General features: G+C 43.3%; 1 pseudogene; it reads left to right on the forward strand.

Moving 5' to 3' along the window:
* Window positions 1-9,485: 9,485 nt before the first annotated feature.
* Window positions 9,486-12,753, forward strand: LOC134483823 (glyceraldehyde-3-phosphate dehydrogenase-like; annotated as a pseudogene).
* The last annotated feature ends 1,460 nt before the right edge of the window (window positions 12,754-14,213 follow it).

Below are 14,213 nucleotides of genomic sequence, written 5' to 3' on the forward strand. Positions count from 1 at the left end.
ATGCTCTACTCAATGATAACCTGGTCAAGGAAGAAATAAAGAAAGAAATTAAAAACTTTTTAGAATTTAATGAAAATGAAGATACAACATACCCAAACTTATGGGATACAATGAAAGCTGTGCTAAGAGGAAAACTCATAGCGCTGAGTGCCTGCAGAAAGAAACAGGAAAGAGCATATGTCAGCAGCTTGACAGCACACCTAAAAGCTCTGGAACAAAAAGAAGCAAATACACCCAGGAGGAGTAGAAGGCAGGAAATAATCAAACTCAGAGCTGAAATCAACCAAGTAGAAACAAAAAGGACCATAGAAAGAATCAACAGAACCAAAAGTTGGTTCTTTGAGAAAATCAACAAGATAGATAAACCCTTAGCCAGACTAACGAGAGGACACAGAGAGTGCGTCCAAATTAACAAAATCAGAAATGAAAAGGGAGACATAACTACAGATTCAGAGGAAATTCAAAAAATCATCAGATCTTACTATAAAAACCTATATTCAACAAAACTTGAAAATCTTCAGGAAATGGACAATTTCCTAGACAGATACCAGGTATCAAAGTTAAATCAGGAACAGATAAACCAGTTAAACAACCCCATAACTCCTAAGGAAATAGAAGCAGTCATTAAAGGTCTCCCAACCAAAAAGAGCCCAGGTCCAGACGGGTTTAGTGCAGAATTCTATCAAACCTTCATAGAAGACCTCATACCAATATTATCCAAACTATTCCACAAAATTGAAACAGATGGAGCACTATCGAATTCCTTCTACGAAGCCACAATTACTCTTATACCTAAACCACACAAAGACACAACAAAGAAAGAGAACTTCAGACCAATTTCCCTTATGAACATCGACGCAAAAATACTCAATAAAATTCTGGCAAACCGAATTCAAGAGCACATCAAAACAATCATCCACCATGATCAAGTAGGCTTCATCCCAGGCATGCAGGGATGGTTTAATATACGGAAAACCATCAACGTGATCCATTATATAAACAAACTGAAAGAACAGAACCACATGATCATTTCATTAGATGCTGAGAAAGCATTTGACAAAATTCAACACCCCTTCATGATAAAAGTCCTGGAAAGAATAGGAATTCAAGGCCCATACCTAAACATAGTAAAAGCCATATACAGCAAACCAGTTGCTAACATTAAACTAAATGGAGAGAAACTTGAAGCAATCCCACTAAAATCCGGGACTAGACAAGGCTGCCCACTCTCTCCCTACTTATTCAATATAGTTCTTGAAGTTCTAGCCAGAGCAATCAGACAACAAAAGGATGTCAAGGGGATACAGATCGGAAAAGAAGAGGTCAAAATATCACTATTTGCAGATGACATGATAGTATATTTAAGTGATCCCAAAAGTTCCACCAGAGAACTACTAAAGCTGATAAACAACTTCAGCAAAGTGGCTGGGTATAAAATTAACTCAAATAAATCAGTTGCCTTCCTCTATACAAAAGAGAAACAAGCCGAGAAAGAAATTAGGGAAACGACACCCTTCATAATAGACCCAAATAATATAAAGTACCTCGGTGTGACTTTAACCAAGCAAGTAAAAGATCTGTACAATAAGAACTTCAAGACACTGAGGAAAGAAATTGAAGAAGACCTCAGAAGATGGAAAGATCTCCCATGCTCATGGATTGGCAGGATTAATATAGTAAAAATGGCCATTTTACCAAAAGCAATCTACAGATTCAATGCAATCCCCATCAAAATACCAATCCAATTCTTCAAAGAGTTAGACAGAACAATTTGCAAATTCATCTGGAATAACAAAAAACCCAGGATAGCTAAAGCTATCCTCAACAATAAAAGGACTTCAGGGGGAATCACTATCCCTGAACTCAAGCATTATTACAGAGCAATAGTGATAAAAACTGCATGGTATTGGTACAGAGACAGACAGATAGACCAATGGAATAGAATTGAAGACCCAGAAATGAATGCACACACCTATGGGCACTTGATTTTTGACAAAGGAGCCAAAACCATCCAATGGAAAAAAGATAGCATTTTCAGCAAATGGTGCTGGTTCAACTGGAGGGCAACATGTAGAAGAATGCAGATCGATCCATTCTTATCACCCTGTACAAAGCTTAAGTCCAAGTGGATCAAGGACCTCCACATCAAACCAGACACACTCAAACTAATAGAAGAAAAACTAGGGAAGCATCTGGAACACATGGGCACTGGAAAAAATTTCCTGAACAAAACACCAATGGCGTACGCTCTAAGATCAAGAATCGACAAATGGGATCTCATAAAACTGCAAAGCTTCTGTAAGGCAAAGGACACTGTGGTTAGGACAAAACGGCAACCAACAGATTGGGAAAAGATCTTTACCAATCCTACAACAGATAGAGGCCTTATATCCAAAATATACAAAGAACTCAAGAAGTTAGACCGCAGGGAAACAAATAACCCTATTAAAAAATGGGGTTCAGAGCTAAACAAAGAATTCACAGCTGAGGAATGCCGAATGGCTGAGAAACACCTAAAGAAATGTTCAACATCTTTAGTCATAAGGGAAATGCAAATCAAAACAACCCTGAGATTTCACCTCACACTAGTGAGAATGGCTAAGATCAAAAACTCAGGTGACAGCAGATGCTGGCGAGGATGTGGAGAAAGAGGAACACTCCTCCATTGTTGGTGGGATTGCAGACTGGTACAACCATTCTGGAAATCAGTCTGGAGGTTCCTCAGAAAATTGGACATTGAACTGCCTGAGGATCCAGCTATACCTCTCTTGGGCATATACCCAAAAGATTCCTCAACATACAAAAGAGACACGTGCTCCACTATGTTCATCGCAGCCTTATTTATAATAGCCAGAAACTGGAAAGAACCCAGATGCCCTTCAACAGAGGAATGGATTCAGAAAATGTGGTACATCTACACAATGGAATATTACTCAGCTATCAAAAACAACGAGTTTATGAAATTCGTAGGCAAATGGTTGGAACTGGAAAATATCATCCTGAGTGAGCTAACCCATTCACAGAAAGACATACATGGTATGCACTCATTGATAAGTGGCTATTAGCCCAAATGCTTGAATTACCCTAGATCCCTAGAACAAACGAAACTCAAGACGGATGATCAAAATGTGAATGCTTCACTCCTTCTTTAAATGAGGAAAAAGAATACCCTTGGCAGGGAAGGGAGAGGCAAAGATTAAAACAGAGACTGAAGGAACACCCATTCAGAGCCTGCCCCACATATGACCCATACATATACAGCCACCCCATTAGAGAAGATGGACGAAGCAAAGAAGTGCAGGCCTACAGGAACCGGATGTAGATCACTCCTGAGAGACACAGCCAGAATACAGCAAATACAGAGGCGAATGCCAGCAGCAAACCACTGAACTGAGAATAGGCCCCCGTTGAAGGAATCAGAGAAAGAACTGGAAGAGCTTGAAGGGGCTCGAGACCCCAAAAGTACAACAATGTCAAGCAACCAGAGCTTCCAGGGACTAAGCCACTACCTAAATACTATACATGGACTGACCCTGGACTCTGACCCCATAGGTAGCAATGAATATCCTAATCCTAGTAAGAGCACCAGTGGAAGGGGAAGCCCTGGGTCCTGCTAAGACTGAACCCCCAGTGAACTAGACTATGGGGGGAGGGCGGCAATGGGGGGAGGGTTGGGAGGGGGACACCCATAAGGAAGGGGAGGGGGGAGGGGGATGTTTGCCCGGAAACCGGGAAAGGGAATAACACTTGAAATGTATATAAGAAATACTCAAGTTAATAAAAAAAAAATAAAAAATAAATAAATAAATAAAAATAGAAAACAAAAAACAAAAAAACAAAAAAACAAAAAAAAAAAAGAACTTTAAGTCTCTGAAGAAAGAAATTGAAGAAGATCTCAGAAGATGGAAAGATCTCCCATGCTCATGAATTGACAGGATTAATATAGTAAAAATGGTCATTTTAAGAAAAGTGATCCACAAATTCAATGCAATCCCCATCAAAATTCCAATCCAATTCTTCATAGAGTTAGACAGAACAATTTGCAAATTCATCTGGAATAACAAAAAACCCAGGATAGCTAAAACTATCCTCAACAGAAAAGGACTTCCAGGGGGAATCACTATCCCTGAACTCAAGCAGTATTACAGAGCAATAGTGATAAACACTGTGTGTTATTGGTACAGAGACAGGCAGATAGACCAGTGGAATAGAATTGAAGACCCAGAAATGAACCCACATACATATGGTCACTTGATTTTTGACAAAGGAGCCAAAACCATCCAATGGAAAAAAAGATAGCATTTTCGGCAAATGGTGGTGGTTCAACTGGAGTTCAGCAATGTAAAAGAATGCAGATCGATCCATTCTGATCACCCTGTACAAAGCTTAAGTCCCAGTGGATCAAGAACTTTCACATCAAACCAGATACACTCAAACTAATAGAAAGAAAAGTGGGGAAGAATCTTGAACACATGGGCACTGGAGAAAACTTCCTGAACAAAACACCAATGGCTTATGCTCTAAGATCAATTGACAAATGGGATTTCATAAAAGTACAAAGCTTCTGTAAGGCAAAGGACACTGTTGTTAGGACAAAATGGTAACCAACAGATTGGGAAAAGATCTTTACCAATCCTACAACTGATAAAGGGCTTATATCTAAAATATACAAAGAACTCACGAAGTTAGACTGCAGGGAGACAAAAAACCCTATTAAAAATGGGGTTCAGAGCTAAACAAAGAATTCACAGCTGAGGAATATCGAATGGCTGAGAAGCACCTAAAGAATGTTCAACATCTTTAGTCATAAGGGAAATGCAAATCAAAACAGCCTTGAGATTCTACCTCACACCAGTCAGAATAGCTAAGATAAAAAACTCTGGTGACAGCAGATGCTAGCAAGGATGTGGAGAAAGAGGAACACTGCTCCATTGTTGGTGGGATTGCAGACTGGTACAACCATTCTGGAAATCAGTCTAGAGTTTCCTCAGAAAATTGGACATTGCACTACCTGAGGACCCAGCTATACCTCTCTTGGGCATATACCCAAGATGCTCTATCATACAACGAAGACACATGCTCCATTATGTTCATAGCAGCCTTATTTATATAACAGCCAGAAGATGGAAAGAACTTAGATGCCCTTCAACAGAGGAATGGATACAGAAAATGTGGTATATCTACACAATGGACTACTACTCAGCTATCAAAAACAATGACTTTATGAAATTCATAGTCAAATGGATGAAACTGGAAAATACCATCCTAAGTGAGGTAACCCAATCATAGAAAACCACAGATGGTATGCACTCATTGATAAGTGGATATTGGCCCAAATGTTTGAATTACCCAAGATGCACAGAACACATGAAACTCAAGAAGGATGACCAAAATGCAGATGCTTCACTCCTTCTTTAAAAGGGGAACAAGAATACCCTTGGAATGGTATAGGGAGGCAAAGTTTAGAACAGAGACTGAAGAAACGCCCATTCAGAGCCTGCCCCCCCCATGTGGCCCACACATATACAGCTACTAAACTAGATAAGATGGATGAAGCAAAGAGGTGCAGGCTGACAGGGACCGGATGTATATCTCTCCTGAGAGACACAGCCAGAATATGGCAAATACATTGGCCAATGCCAGCAGCAAACCACTGAACTGAGAACAGGACCCCTGTTGAAGGAATCAGAGAAAGGACTGAAAGAGCTGAAGGGGCTTGAGACCCCCATATGAACAACAATGCCAAGCAACCAGAGCTTCCAGGGACTAAGCCACTACCCAAAGACTATATATGGACTGACCCTGGACTCCAAATTCATAGGTAGCAATGAACAGCCTAGTAGGTTCACTAGTGGAAGGGGAAGCCCTTGGTCCTGCCAAGGCTGGACCCCCAGTGAACGGGACTGTTGTGGGGAGAGCAGTAATGGGGGGAGGATGGGGAGGGGAATACCCACATAGAAGGGGAGGGGGAAAGGCTAGAGGGATGTTGGCCTGGAAACAGGGGGAAGGGAATAACATTTGAAATGTAAATAAGAAATACCCAATTTAATAAAGACAGAAAAAAAGAAAAAGAAAAAGAAAGAACAAGAGTCTTCTCACCATATTACCCAGAATGGCTCCAAAATCAGGACTCCTATTGGGCTCAAGTGACACTCCTACCTCAACCTCCCAAGGAGGCTGCATAGTACATGCATTTTATCTGAGGGAGATGGGGACAGAAATGAGAAGGGGCTCACCATCACCCTCCTCCCACTCTGGAGAAGGCTTGTCAGTGTCCTGTGGCTGACATGTAGATTCTTCGAAGGGCTGGATCTCAGGGAAGGATGCCACCTGTTCGGGTTTTATTGCTGTGAGCAGACACCATGACCAATATAAGTTTTATAAAGGGCAACATTTAATTGGGGCTGGCTTACAGGTTCAGAGGTTCAGTCCATTATCATCAAGGCAGGAGCATGGCAGCATCCAGGCAGGCATGGTGCAGGAGGATCTGAATTCTATATCTTCACCGGAAGGAAGCCAGAAACAGACTGAGCATCCCCAGGCAGCTAGGAGGAGGGTCTCCAAGCTCACCCCAACAGTGACACACTTCCTCCAACAAGGCCACACCTTCTAATAGTGCCACTCCCTGGGCCAAGCATATGCAAACCATCACACCACCCTATCATCGTCCACATTTAGCCAACATACACACAGGCTTCCATGAGAACTGTACTTTCTACTGTCAGTCTGGTCCTCTTTACCCCAGGCCAGAGTCCTGCCTTCTGGCTCAGGGTTACACCTAGCACAAGTGATGATCTGTAAACTGCACCTCCGTACTCTGAAGGCCAGCATCCAGCTTTCAGTTTTCCTATCTTCTGAGTTCTGGTTCTGTCTTTAGAATAAGGATCTGGATTCACCTGTAGCCGGTTCTTGTCAATGTGTGCACACCTGCTCTTAGGCCCCTCACTCTGTCTTTTAGAGCTCTATTTTCCAACCACTTATAGTTGAATAAAACCAGATTCTTAGAACTCCTCCACCTGCCAGCTCCCTAACTTTCATCCTGGTTCTGCTTTCTCATTTAACCCTGAATGAAGAACAGTGGAGTGGCCTTCCACCCTGGAAATCTTTCTGCATGACTCCACAGATGTTATGTAGGATCTACTTATATTTTAAAATGTATCAGATCTTGCATCTGCAATGTGTGTGGTTTATGGTTCGTATCCTATATCTTGGGAATTATTACTTTTGTGGGTATCATTTATTTGTGCATATGAGTGCCCATGCATATGGAAGCCTGAAGCTGATGTTGTCAATTGCTTTCTACCTTATTTTAGCTGATTAGCATGCCCCAGGGATCCTTCTATCTTTACCTCCCCAACACAGATTACAGGCTTGTCCCACAGCATTTTCTGTGGGTGCTAGGGATTGAACTCATGCTTGCATAGCAAGCACTTTAACTACTGAGCCATCTCTCTGGCACCTAAGGAGCTTTTCTCTAAACGTATGACTTAGGTAACTTCATCAGACAAATAAAATATTACACTACCAACAATAGGTGAGATGCAAGTCCTCTGTGTCCCCTGAAGAGCCCAGAGCTGCTGCTGCTGCTGCTGCTGCTGCTGCTGCTGCTGCTGCTGCTGCTCCTCCTCCTCCTCCTCCTCCTCCTCCTGCTGCTGCTGCTGCTGCTGCTGCTGCTGCTGCAGCTGCTGCATATGCAATAGTCCTTCAAAGGACTCCTCTGCCTGCTGGCTTTGACAATAAGAGATCATGATTACAAATGACTTTCGATTGTGGAAAGATCTTTGGTCTTCATTAAGGTTTATTTGTGACTGTTCCAATAGTGGTTTCTCAGAAGAAGAAGAATGCCGATGGTAATTAGGCCCTCCTAATTGCAGTAGTCACTGATTGCCTGTATTAAAAAACATTTGAGGAAGTGTAGCAATTAGAGCTTCGGGAAATATTTAAAAAACAAAATGAAAAGAGGCCTCACGGTGCAAGGACACAGAGCAGCAGCCGGGAGCTCCTGTCCAGCTGGAGTGGACCCTTGGCAGCCCAGACGTCTGGGCACAGTATCCTTTGGACATTGGCCACAAAACTCTGAGGAGGTATAGCTGTGTTTCCTTCCAGCCCTCCTGCAGACACAGTTGAAGGGACAGAGAAGGAAGACATTCTGCAAAAATGCATAAAGGTTATAATAATGACAAACCTGTATTAGTTTTGTCACACCCATGCACACTGATACTGCCTCTGTCAGATACTTTCAAGAAGCTATAAATTGCTTCCATATTGTGCACGTGTGTGTGTGTGTGTGTGTGTGTGTGTGTGTGTGTGTGTATACACATGGTGCAGAGTTCAGAGGACAACTTGCAGGAGCTAGCTCTCTCCGTCCATCATGTGGATCCCAGGAATAGAACTCAGACTACCATACTTGGCAGCAAGCACCTTTAGCCAAAGAGCCATTTCATCAGTCCCAATATTTATATATCTAAAACTTGACTTACAGGGTGACGACTTCTTATATCACTGTGAGATGCCATCCTAGAACAGTATTCTTGAATGTATCTGTCAAGTGCCCCGGAGAGAGGATATTTCAACTACAGATGCATTGTGCCCATAAAGAGACAGGAATAAAATTTTTGTTTCCATCTCTTCATCAGTTTAGGCACCATGAAAGAAATATAGGTCCTTTAAGTAAAGGATGCTGATGGCTCCCTCACATCCTGCCTCCAGTGATGACAAGCTCAGTTATGGGTTTTTACGAAGGACCATAAAGGGGAAGACTAGGGTGGTGGGTTTCTGGATTGCTCAGAAGGCAGACTGCACAGTTGAGTGGGTGGTATGGGGTGGAGCACAGCATAGGAAGAGGCAGGTGAATGAGGGAGCACAGCGGGTGGGAGGGACAGCTGGTGAGAACACAAGTAGGAAGATTCACAGGCCTCAAACATGGTTTTGGATCCAAAATATTTTGTGCAATTTCAACCAAGTTTAATCTTTCCTGATATGTGCACCAGGTGCCGTTCTAAGCACTTGGTGTTCACTGTGTGTCTATCCTCAGGGCAGACCCACCAGCCAGGAATTATCATTTCCATCTTCTGAACGAGGAAAGCGAAGTGGAGGGAGGTAAAGTAACTTGCTCAGAGTCAGCGAGTGAGTATGCAACTGAGCCAGAGTCAGCACTGTCTGCTTCTGCCTCCCAGCCTCCTGAGTCCTGTATTTCATAAGCTATCAAGCTCTGCAGAGTCTAAAGCACCCCTCCTACTACCTATCTCTTCATCTCATTCTGCAGAAAACTAGCTGAGCACCTCCAGTGGGCCATGTAGCATGCTTCATATGCCATGGGCTAGAGAGTTCCCTGGGAGACTGGTTTAGAACAAGCGTCCTATTACCATTACCCCACCTTGCATGAAACTAATTTATCAGTCTATAAGAACACAGGAAAATACCATCAGATGCTCAGAAGCATTATGCCAAAGTCGGAGCTAGAGACTCAATCAGCATACGAAACACAAACAAAACTAGAGGACAGCATTTCCTTAACATAGGGAGAATCTGTAGAAAGAGTTAGAACATGGAAGAGTAGGGACTCCAAGCTCAAGGTCAATGAGTACTAGATGGAAAGATTAGCTTAAGAGTCCAGGAGTTTAGCCCTTCCTTGGTACCACTGGGAGTTTAACACCAAGACTCTGCAGGTAGATAGCATAACTGATGGTTTGGAGTCCCTTGTGTAAAATGGGATAATGTTTGAATGAAGCCAATGTATGGCCACCTATATATTTTAAATCATTTGTAGATTACTTACAATACTTATATATGTCTTAGTTAGGGTTTCTATTGCTGTGATGAAACACCATGACTAAAAAACAAGTTGGGAGGAAATGGTTTATTTGGCTTACACTTCCATATTGCTGTTCAACATCAAAGGAAGTCAGGATAGAAACTCAACAGGGCAGGAACTTGGAGACAAGAGCTGATGCAGAGTACATGCTGCTTACTGGATTGCTCTCCATGGCTTTCTCAGTTTACTTTCTTATAAAACCTGGGACCACCATCCCTGGAATGACACTACTCAGACTGGGCCCTCTCCAATTGATCTCTAATAGAGAAAATACCATACAGCTGGATCTCATGGTAGCATTTCCTCAACAAGACTCCTTTCTCTCTGATGACTCTAGCTTCTGTCAAGTTGACACACAAGCCCAGCCAGTACAATACATATGTTATTAAATAGTTGCTATAGTGCATTATTTATGGAATAAGGGCAAGGAAAAATCTCAGATGTACAGTACAGATGCAGCCATTATAAACATGATTATGAATGACTGATTGTACTGTCAAGGTGATTAACTGAAAAAACCTAATAGCTAAATCAGCCCCTGTGGTTGGCAAATGAAACTTACCAGTCAAGGCACTGATAAGTAATCAAGTTCCATATCCCGGTACATCATGGCACAAATAGTTGATAGCATTAAGAAAAAAGATAAAAATAGCCCCTCATAGACTTATATTTCAATACTTAGTCACCAGGGAGTGGAGCTCTTTGAAAGGATTAGAAGGATTAGGAGATGTGGCCTCTTTGGAGAAAATGTGTCATTGGGAGTGGGCTTCGAAGTTTCAAAAGCCCATGACAGACTTTTATTGTTAATAATTATTTTTATTATTTAAAAAAACAAGAAATAGGCTCTCTGCTCCCCCCTGTTCCAGAGACAGTCACATCTTCTCCTGCAGTGCCAGCCTTGTCCCATAGACAAGATGGTAAAGGTCAATGTGAACAGATTTGGCCGTATTGGGCACCTGGTAACCAGGGCTGCCTTCTCTGCATCTGGCAAAGTAGAGATTGTTGCCATCAATGACTCCTTCATTGATCTCAACTACATGGGTCGACATATTCCAGTATGACTCTACTGAAAAATGGCAAATTCAGTGACTCAGTCAAGGCTGAGAATGGGAAGCTCATCATCAACAGGAAGCCCATCACCATCTTCCAGGAGCAAGATCCCGCTAACATCAAATGGGGTGATGCTGGGGCTGAGTATGTCATGGAGTCTACTGGCGTCTTCACCACCATGGAGAAGGCTGGGGCCCATTTGAAGGGTAGGGCCAAAAGGGTCATCATATCCAACTCTTCTGCTGATGCCCCCATTTTTGTGATGGGTGTGAACCATGAGAAATATGACAACTCACTCAAGATTGTCAGCAATTCATCCTGCACCACCAACTGCTTAGCCCCCCTGGCCAAAGTCATTTATGACAACTTTGGCATTGTGGAAGGGCTCATGACCACAAGCCATCATTGCCACTCAGAAAAATGTGGATGGCCCCTCTGGAAAGCTGTGGTGTGATGGCCGTGGGGCAGCCTAGAACATTATCCCTGCATCCACTGGTGTTGCCAAAGCTGTGGGCAAGGTCATCCCAGAGCTGAACCAGAAGCTCACTGGCATGGCCTTCTGTGTTCCTACCCCCAATGTGTCCATTGTGGATCTGACATGCCGCCTGGAGAAACCTGCCAAGTATGATAACATCAAGAAGGTGGTGAAGCAGGCGTCTGAGGGCCCACTAAAGGGCATCCTGGGCTACACTGAGAACCTGTAATTTCAGCAGCAATTCCCACTCTTCCACCTTTGTTGCTGGAGCTGGCATTGCTCTCAATGACAACTTTGTAAAGCTCATTTCCTGGTATGACAATGAATACAGCTACAGCAACAGGGTGGTGGACCTCATGGCCTACATGGCCTCCAGGGAATAACCCTAGACTACCCACCCCAGCAAGGATACTGAGAGCAAGAGAGGGGCCCTCAGTTGCTGAGGAGTTCCCATCCCAACTCAACCCCCAGCACTGAGCATCTCCCTCACAATTCCATCCCAGACCCCATAATAACAGGAGGGGCCTGGGGAGCCCTCCCTACTCTCTTGAATACCATCAATAAAGTTCACTGCACACACACACACACACACACACACACACACACACACACACACCCCAAAGGCAATTGTTATGGGGAAAAACAGATGGATCGGGGGTCGGGTGTGATGGTTCTTATTTGCGATCCTAGCACTTGGTTGGGAGGCTGAGGCAGGAGGATGACCACAAGTTCCAGGCCAGCTTAGGCTATGTAGTGACTGGTGAGACAGTATAAGCTACAGAAGGAAAATCTATGTCACAAAAAGAAAGAAAGGAATGGAGGATGGTTTAGGGTCACAGAGGAGTTTAAGATGGCCTGCTACTCTTGCTGAGGACTCAGGGACAGTTCCAGCACCCATACTGGGCAGCTCACAGGAAACTGAAGCTCCAGGTACAGAGAATCTGACACCTTCTTCTGGCCTCCACGGGAACTGCGCATGCACACACACACACACACAGAGAGAGAGAGAGAGAGAGAGAGAGAGAGAGAGAGAGAGAGATACTTAAAGAATAAAATAAATCATTAAAAGGAAAGAGAAATAAGAAAACCCACAGAATAAGGCAAAACGTTTGAAGGTTGCTTGCACCCAGACTACCTGAAGAACTGCTGTAACTCAGTGGAAGAGGAGAAACTAGCAGTTCTTAAATGGGCCATAGATTTATTTGTTTTTGTGACTGTTTGCACTTCTGGAGACTGAATCTATGGCCTCGTACACACTAAGCAAGTGTTCTACCTCTGGGACTATAGATCCCAATCCTGGACAGATAAGTCATGAAAATAAGGAAATAGACATGTTTAGCATCATCTGTCACTAGGGAAATGCAAATTCAAATCCCAATGAACTCTTGTGTGGCCCCTCATACGACAGCTGAAATACAAAAGGTAGACAACTTTATATAAGGGACCTGAGCATCACAGATTCCAACTTGTGTAGGGGCCATCTAACCAGACCGGCCTACACTGATTCCCAGGTCATCTGTGTGGTTACAAGAGTTTGCAAGGATGTTGGGAAAGCAGACCCTTATTCATTGACCCTAGATTTTAAAATGAGACACCATGCTGCATGAAAGATGCCAAGTCACAAAGACATCAGATGATCCCACTTATACAAAATGCCCAGAGTAGTTAAACCCTACACTGAAACATCAGATAAATTAATGATTGTCATGGCTTATAGAAAACAGATAAGTTGTTGCTGAGAGGGGGTGGTAGCTGGGCAAGGGGCTTCTTTGTAAGGTGCTAAAGCACTCTGAGTAAGGCAGTGGTGACATTCTACAACTGTGAAAATTCTAAAATCACTTAAGGAGGTGGATTTTATATTACAGGAATTATACCTCGATAATGATGTGATTTTTTTTTTAATATCAGAGAGGATGGGAGAGTGGGTACTGAGGCTTTGAATTAAGTCATGGTGTTTGAAATTGATGACCGTGGGTGTGTAATGGGATCGTGGGACAGTGAAGAGGCCCTGAATGAGCTACACCAAGGCAATATGGTAATGGTACCCATCTGCACTGCTGGGTACATTCCCTTAGAGTTTGCAGGAGTTACAGACCATCCCCCATGGTGGGGGTGGCAGCTTCCTGCCTGCACCCCAAGCATTCCAGCTTTCGAGCCCCAAAAGACGAAAGCTGCGGACTTGGCTCATTCTCTCTCGAGTGGAATTTCTGCAATGAAATTATCTACTGAACCTGCAGCCTAAGCATCAAGCAGGAGAAAGAATAAAAAGAGAGAGGAAGGCATTTTCCTAGTAATTAACTCTGAATTATTCACAACCTGTTAGACATTTTCCCCCTTCTGATGTTGAAGATTACATTTTCATTTCTCCCCCAAGTCCTAAAGACCTTTGCTGTCAAAGATGCCTTTTGGCTAACAGCCCTGACTTCACTCACGTGGGAGCCATGGGTATTGGGATTGAGCCCAGAGCCTGGTGCATTCTTGGCCAGACCTTCCCATGGGTCATTAAGAGACCCATCTCCTGACCCACTCCTGAACTGCTCAAAGGAGCTGCTTTTAATCCTCCCAATCAGTGGTTCCCCACCAAGGTCTGCAAATTGTGAAGTTTCTCTAAATTTCTGTAGGTGGCCTAGTTTCAACTGGCTGAAACAAAGAAATACCAAAAGTAACTAAACCTTGGGAGAACATGGTGTCTCTGGGACAATGAAGCCAGGAACTGGGGCACTCCCACTTAGCACTGATAGCCCCAGCCTTCCCCATTCCCCGAAACATACTATTTGCTTTCTTTTTTTTCCACGAGGCTGGAAGCATGACATTCAGTGGTAGCCTAGCTCACATCTTGTCCTACTAAGTCTTGAGGACACCTCTCATTTCCTT

The sequence above is a fragment of the Rattus norvegicus genome, chromosome 1 (assembly GCF_036323735.1).
Source record: "Rattus norvegicus strain BN/NHsdMcwi chromosome 1, GRCr8, whole genome shotgun sequence".
Lineage (NCBI taxonomy): Eukaryota > Metazoa > Chordata > Mammalia > Rodentia > Muridae > Rattus > Rattus norvegicus.